The sequence below is a fragment of the Fopius arisanus genome, unplaced genomic scaffold, assembly GCF_000806365.1.
Source record: "Fopius arisanus strain USDA-PBARC FA_bdor unplaced genomic scaffold, ASM80636v1 scaffold00010, whole genome shotgun sequence".
NCBI classification, from domain to species: domain Eukaryota; kingdom Metazoa; phylum Arthropoda; class Insecta; order Hymenoptera; family Braconidae; genus Fopius; species Fopius arisanus.
In genome coordinates this window covers 84,617-93,005 of record NW_011887749.1, presented here as the reverse complement: position 1 = coordinate 93,005, position 8,389 = coordinate 84,617, and the positions used below count along the sequence as shown (strand labels likewise).

The following is an 8,389-nucleotide window of genomic DNA, read 5'->3' as shown; positions in this document are numbered from 1 at the left end:
TTTCCGGTCACGTGACTATTTATTTTTTGATGACGTCATTTCCGGTCACGTGACCATTTATTTTTTTTGATGACGTCATTTCCGGTCACGTGACTCTTTATTTTTTGATGACGTCATTTCCGGTCACGTGACCATTTATTTTTTTTGATGACGTCATTTCCGGTCACGTGACTCTTTATTTTTTTGATGACGTTACTTTGTTGTTAATCGTACATTGTTTTTTCGGAAGAAGATTCCTTCGTGTAATAAATTTTGATTCGGTAACATCACACTGTAGAAATCACACCATCACACGTGTCACAAGCATCCCAACATTATTAATCAAAAAAAAAAAAATCATGATACAAAAAGACCTTTGTTCCAAAATGGTAATTCAATTTTTTCATAATCTGAAGACCCATCTCTCGGTCACTGACGCATGAGAAATCACGGAATCCAGGACAAAAGGAGCTCCTGAGAATGTCCCATGTCACCTGTCCCAGGCAAAACGACAAGGAGCGACGAAAAAATGTCCCAAATCGGATGAGGACAAGTGGTACTGAATCGCTGAGCCTAATAATACCACTGCCGTAGAGAGGACGACCATTGTGGTGACGTTTCGTTCCACCCTGACCGCAAAACCACTGCTTGACTCTTTTTTAACTCCATTGTGTCTCTTTTTCCCCTAAATTGACGACAATCATGCCCAACTTTTCGGGCTTTTCACAGGTAAAAAAAGTGAATGATGTCGAGACCAGCTCCGCCCACTGAAACCCAGAATTAGGTAAATGAAGATTTTTTTCTTTTGGGTAGGGATGAGAACGAGAGTGATATAATCTACAATTGTCTTGACTTGTAATTATCGAGGCAAAAGAGTTCAGGAATTTTTATGATTTTTATTTTCAAAGAATTAAAGCCTGCATTTTTTCAATTTCAAGTATATATAGAATAATTAAATGTACAATGAAAATTACCTGTAGATTATTTGAGAAGTAAGTGAGTGCAGATGAAATCCTCAACAGCTCATCTCCGTGGATGGTCATCTCGACGATGACTGGTAAATCTCCGTTGTCTCTGCCTCGTCACTCCTCGAATCAATTCCACTGAAAGGGGAGCAAAAATAACGTCCTCTTTTTGCCCCAAATTCTCCATCTCTACCAAAACACCAAAGAGTTCCGTATCGAATGGCTTATCTCGAGGTATGAGACCCAAGTGCTCCTCATCCACACCACGAGTAAAAGGTGAGGCGAGAGAATCAGATAAAAATCCGTCTTCAGCGTTGCGAAATAAAAAGAAAGGCATTAACTATCATCTCTGCGATAGTTAATTAGTTGTTCTTCCATTTCTCGGGATAGAGGCGTGACTCGTCCTGACCGACACCGCAGGTGGTACCATTTCTCGGTGATCGCTCGTCCTCCAGACAAAATTGCAATCTGAAATTCATTACCAAAATATATATCTGAATAAAACAATACAATGAATACAATGAAAAATCATTTCACCCTCGACTTCCGCATCGAGAAAAAAATTCAAATTCCTCGGAAAAACGCGCGTCCAAAAAACACATCAGCATTCATACCAATCCCGGATCATAAATTATCGAGAATATCAATGAATGCAAATATCACTCAGCTCAATTATTCAATTTTTTCCCTCTTCAGGACTTTGCATACATGTGTCATTAAAACAAGCATTAATGATTTATAAAGATTGATCCCGCATAGCCGATATAAAACAACGATTTATCCCCGCTCAATGAATTCTCATCTCAAAAAAGTAGCGGATCATCCGGAAGGTCACCTATTAATCGAATTACCGTAAATCCCATACTGTGATCGCACTTTAATAGGTACATGTCTTTACACCATCGCAAGAAAATAATTCGATCCCGACCGCACGATAATCTCCACTTCTACGCGAATACAATCATAAAATCGTGTTGAGCATAAAATTTCTCTATTTATTTTTATCCCTAAATCCCCTCAATTCCCCAAATTGTTTTGACACATTTCAAAATAATCCGCCACTACTCATCCTGCAGTGATAAAAATTAGTCAACAAATCAAATCTCAAAATCTACCTATTGTATGAGAGCTGTAAATGTATATCTTTTTTCCGCGTATAAAAATCAAAATTGAAGGTCAATTGCAAGTGAACGTCATACCGGTCAAAGTGATAATTATTGTCCTCGTGAATAATCGTGACACCGTAGGAATCGTCTCTGCATATTGTGTATACCCGATGCAAGTGGTATTATGCAAATGCGATTGCCGTGTCGCACGGCCAAAGCGGCACTTTATCCACTCTGAAATCTCTGGCACACCGATAATTCCATCCTCTCTCGTTTGCCGGACACGTTATTCAACACACAACTGTACATGAAGACAACCGGACAATTTCCAGAGGAGATAAACATACTAATATTTTTTTTTTTACCTCGCTCTTTGTTTTTTTTTTCTCAATGATGAAAAACAACCTGAGAAATTGTTTGACCTCGTTTTAATCCCCCTTTTATTTTATTCCATTCGGCAAGATCCAGCGGAAATATTAAACATTCATATATTCCAAAGTACTATATATTTAGGAATTATAAAAATATCTTCATGTACAGTGTGCACTCGTATCAGTAACAAAGTACTAAAGTGAGATAAGTCGACTTTACTATTTCCTTTAATTACCGATTTATCTCGGTGAGAATCCATTCAAATAATAATTAAATTCTCCGCAAGTAATATATTACCGTATTTCCTCGTAAAATCCATAGCTTCAATAATAATCGATATTCAATCTCGATTTATCTCACCTGTCAAAAATGTTATATCCTCTTTCCAATTTTTAATTTTTCGACAGAATCAATTTTCTCGATTACGTCGAAAATTGAAAATTGACGTTGAAAAAAATTTGACTTTATCATCGATTATTGAAAATATATATATAAAAAAAAAATACCTGGATATACTGTAACATCGGGTGGAGATGCCTCGATCCTCGGAGATGGTCCCAGTGGTTTGATAATGCATTAGCGCCAGTGGATAAGTAATATTAGCATAGCATACGCCCATCGCATTTGAATTGTAGTGGCAGAGGGGGTCCCCCTTAGTACCATGCAAGCAGTAAGCAAGAGCCCCCTCTCTTTATATACCGACAAGTGCCAGAGGAAGAGGCGTCCCAGGGTCTCTTTGTCATGCTAATACTTTGGCATCCATCCGACGCCGGGTTGTCCCGCCAGGAATGACTCTGCATCACAGATAGAGTAGAAGGAGCTATCTTACGCCCCGTCAGACTACCTTCTCATTTCCCCCTTTCACAATATCTTCTATTCCCTTTTAAAAAAAATCTACACGTCAAATGTCGAGTCTCTTTTCTCCATTTCATCTCACTGAGGCACTCGTTATCTCGTCTCTTATCGATTCACGGTAATGTATGTCATCGACTTGAACAAATCAATAGATTAACGCCGCCTGTTATTGAAAATATATTGATATATCATTCCAGTCATTTAAAATATTAATAATAAAATGTTCTCTCTTGAAAAAGTGAAAACTAAATTTTACATCGTCTGTAAGGGCGAGGGATAGGGTAGATCTATGACTTTAGGGGAAGCTACAATCTTTGCCCTCTGAATTATGAATTTTCATAATGACATATGATACATACGTACATTTTTTTTTTTTTCGCGAATCGTAACCACTAGGATGCATCTCACTGTCAACTACTCTACATGACATCGAAAAAAACGCACCCCTTGGGTAATACGTCCAGTCGACAGTGTGACATCCGTTTTGACGCGTTAAGCCATGCGGTTACGTCATTGTGTTGGTTTACAAGAGCGTGTAAAATACGGGCTCCTGTGCATTGTTAGGGCGTCCCGACGCCTTTCTATCAAACAAAACCAGCCTCCTTTTCCCGAATACTAGGGACACACGCTGTTGAATTATTTAGTGACACGACAATGACAGTGAAACAGAGTAGCAAAAACCCTTTTATGATTATATGTAATGTCTTTTATCCTGATGGACAGCCAGATAGTTTTCGTTTATCTCACTGATTGTGAAAATTAATTATCGTTAAATTGCTTTGAAAGCTGGAGAATAGGAGACAATGGAGTCTTCTGGAATGCTCTACAACAGGAGCAAATCGTTTGGCAAGCCTCGGGGTGCGTCTCACGGTCGTATTTTTTGAGTGAGAAGAGGAGACCTCGTAATTTCGACGAGAGTCTCGACATTTTCAAACGGAATATGTGTCACGCTTTGCCAATGATTATCAGTCGGCATTTTCTTTACCTCAAATTGTTGTATTCATCACGGCTAGATATTTTATCGATTATTCGTGAGTCGTGTGGACCGATGTATCACTGGTTATCGGTACCACCTCGTGCCATTTTTCCTTCGTCACTGAACGTCACCACAAAGTGAAAAATGAGATTAAAACCACTCGGCCCTTAATTTGAAATTCACCCTCGGAAATTCACCTTTTACTGGGTATTAGTGGTTCATCCACTTTTCAGTGGCAAACCCATCCCATTCCCAACGACAATATTCGATTCTCTCGTTCTGTTTTACAAAGAGTCGCTTTGCCATTTAAATTTTTGTCGCTCCCACAAATTGCTCGATAAATCGGATTCTCCTGCGGCGAGGGGTTCTGCCACTTTTTTTTTTATCGTCAGGAGCAAGTGTCAATCCATTTCAAAGTCCCCGTCCCTTCTATTCTGAAACAAAAAAAAATAAAGCAATACGAATCAAAAAGAAATACGAATGAGTGTTATTGATAATTGTTGTGAATTTTACTAATTTCAGAGCGGAAATGTAACAGGGGCCATTAAAAAGTGTGCGTGCATCAAAAAATCGTGTTGTCGGTCTCTTTAATTAGATAATGAACTTATTAAAATGGTCGCCAAAGGGTTGAATTGCACAGGGAGAATGTTCAGTTATCGGCAAATGTATAATACAACGCCTCCCCATTCATGAAACGAGGAGACGTGCTGGGGTGTTCTGGCACATCGCCCGAGGCGATAAATATCATCGCCACACAAGCGGATCCCAGGCAACAGTATCAATTCTGTCAATTGTCAATTCCGAATGTAACAAAGGCCTTTTGAAGTCTCGCGCAGGCATAACTGCCATGGGGTTGGGTAATTTTATTTTAGCTTTTTTATTGTTCACGTCGTTACAGAACTCGTCACAAGTCGTCAGCATTCATTGAGCAATCAAACATCAATTTTATTATTTCCAAAATTCATTCCGAGCGATGTGAATCGTTTATCAAGGGGTCCAAGAAAATTTTGAAATTAATTTCACCGAGGAGTTGATGTTTGGAAATTATCCACTCGAGCAGTCACATATCTCGGCCCTTCGACGAGGGCTGTGAACCCTCGGTCTGGGGAGTTAGAAATAATGAGTCAACCCCGTCTATATTGGCCACTGATATAGAGATATTGGCCTGTACAATTCACCAAAAAAAATATATACATCCGTATCTGCGCGTGTGTATTTTTATTGCACCCCTCGGAATTTTCTCCGGGGGATTACGGAATTTATGCGCGTAAACGGCGATATTGAAGAATAATGGAGTTCGAAAAAATTGACAACTCATATGGAATTATTACGTGAATCAATTATTAACATAAAATCATGCATTCGTGCAACCACTTATTCTGATAAAGTAGAGGGGAGAACAAGGCGTGTACCTTTTGCAAAGCAGCCTCCCGTTATGGCCAGCAAAAAAAAAAAGGGGGTTACGTGAAGAATAAAACAACCCCACCTCCTCAAAAACACCGAACCTCTCAGCCTATCCCGAATTAAAAACTCCGGTTGAAGAATACCACTCGAGAATTTCTCTAAACCTCACTTCCAGTCTTACTCCTGCAATTGCTCGAACCACTTCATCAACAGCGTACCCAAAATGTGAACAAAATAGCCATTACCAAACGTTGAAAATGTGAAAAGTACAATTGCAGATTGAGAAAAGAGAGAGAGAGAGAAAAAAAAGAAAAGTAATTCACTTCACTTCCTGTACAGCAAAAACTCACAACAAAGTGGAGCAAATACCGAATAAAAGATAGTGGCGATAGGGCGGTTGCGTGTCTCAACCCCGAAAAGAAAACATTTCAAAAAAGTCATTGCCCACTTTTAATTGCAAGTGCACGTTCGGTTTAATTACCGTCCCACGGAGATACGTCGTTATACGAAAATTGCTCTGGGTGACACCATTGTACCCCTTACGTGTCGTGATGTGTGCCCACCGAAAAGTTTTCGTTGTTTTTTCTTTTTTTTTTTTTTCGTTTCGTATCGAATTAAATGAAAAAGATAACGACGGAAGGATGAGGAATGAAAAAATGACGATGGGGTGGGAGTAAAATGGTGGGAAGAGGTGAGATCCCATCGGCGAGAAACCACTCCACAGGTTTTTGATATCGACGCATCATCTCGATCCGCCGGGGCAGAATGGTGAGCTTAAGAAGAGAGAAAAGGATAAAAAGAGAAAAAGAGAGAATCATTGAACCGATCGATTTTCATTCCATTGGCACGACGCGGGTTCCTATCCTCACCGCTATCTCTTAACACGCGGATATGTACTTCATATAAACTTCTCACCTGAGAGTGGCCCTGAAATAACTCGCTGATTACCTCCCCCTCCCCCCTTCCCCATCCCCTTTCCCCTCCCCTTGTTTAATTGGATTTTCATATTTTTCACTACTTCCCTGATCCATTGTAAAGAAAATTCCCGATATTCCGTGATCCGGATAATTACCCAATCCGATGTTTTTTCCACTTAATTGTGCGCTCGTTTGCCTATTCCCCCGTGAGAATAAAATTCCCAAATAATTATCCCTCGAAATAAGTTTCTCGCTATTTTACTCTAACGCCTTGCGCGTGTCTTCCAAAATTTCGGAGAAATTCCTCTTTATTATTATCCAGAACGTGAGAAAAATCTACTAAACACCCGGATAAAAGTTGAACGTATTTTTGAATCTCTTTGAAATGGACACGCACGGCACCTCTCAATGAAAAAAAAAAAAAACGAAAAAAAAAGAAAAAAATGAAAGAAAAATGATGTGGAGAGGGGAGAGGAAGAGAGAAATTCCCGGAGTGTGAGATATCAAGCGGATTTCTCGAGTCCTGGGACTTTACGAGGCGCTCTTGTAATTATCTCCAATAAATATCTCTGCGGCATAAGAGCGCGTACATCGGAATATACTCCGGGGTTACGGGGTCGTCATCTCCCTTTTTCTTTTTCCTTACTCAAAGTACTTTTATCGTTTTTTTTGGGGCGGCTTGTGCAAGTACTATTCAAGTACTCCATTAATTTATCCACGAATAAGCAATTGTATGCCGCGTGGCAAACCGAGCGAGATGAATCGTGCGACCTGGTGCACCACCGGAAGACACCCGGGATTCAACGGTTGTCGCGCGTGAAATACGTACGTTGGTTTATTTCTCTATCGCGAAAGTGAGATCAACACAATTGCATAGGGGACGGTATAAAGCCAAAGAAACAGTACTAAATAGGAAGAAGGATGTCTTGAAACAGGAGCGCGCGATTAATCCGTGGTAAATTCACTTAGCGCAATATGTAAAACATCTTTTCACTCCTCCACTCCCCCGCCTTTTATTTTATTCACTATCCACCTGTTTTACCCGGTGCGTAACATCCTACGCACATGTCTACTTATTACATGAGGATCTTGCTAAACTCGCGAATGCGTTACGGAATAGCGGTTATAAGACACGCGGTTTTACAGAAAAAATCGCTTCATTTTTTTCTATTGACTAATTAATTAATCAACGAACTAATCAAAAATTTGATGGCAAATGTGTGACGAATGAGGGACAAATGGAATCAAAGAGATTGAAATTCAAAACGTCGATTTTGTTGTGAGAATTTTTCCAATCGGTTTTCCCTCGGATTTTCCGCTCCAATGACAAAAAATTCCCTGCGATATTCAGAGGAAATGTAAATTAAAAAGTGATATTACCGGTGGTGTCTCTCGTAAGCCTGAGGCATCGGCGTGTGAAAACACGAACGGTGACGGATAAATTGTGTCTGTGTACAAACACCAAAAAGAAACCGGACGAGATCGAATAAAGAGAGTATACAGTGTTTGTATAGAAGGTAGATTTTATACAGGTAACATTCGAGTACTTTGAGTTGAGACATCGGTTACGTTACACTCCACGAATTTCCGGACATTCGTAATGCCGGGGCTAAATCGGGGCCCTATCCTGGTAAGATAGGATCTTCGTGATAGGGAAATTGAGACCACCACTCGAGACGACTTCCCACTTGCCAAATAGTTGCGACAAAAAAAATTTTTCATCACCCCATTTTTTGGTTTTTTACACTCGACATTTTTGTTTTTCAGTTTGTGTCACGTACAGACGAGAGCAATAAAATCGGGGGGAAGTGGGCG

At 39.9% G+C, this 8,389-nt stretch overlaps 1 protein-coding gene and 1 long non-coding RNA gene across 3 annotated transcripts in view; one reads left to right on the top strand and one right to left on the bottom strand.

The window, feature by feature from the left end:
* The window catches only part of LOC105274202 (zinc finger protein basonuclin-2), a 91,930-nt gene that overhangs the window by 59,420 nt on the left and 24,121 nt on the right, over positions 1-8,389 (top strand). The window lies entirely within an intron of this gene.
* Positions 204-3,617, bottom strand: LOC105274201 (uncharacterized). Its single transcript, XR_892981.1, has 3 exons — positions 2,929-3,617; positions 954-1,412; positions 204-746 (listed from the first exon to the last, which is right to left on the bottom strand). It is a non-coding gene; the product is annotated as an uncharacterized lncRNA (long non-coding RNA).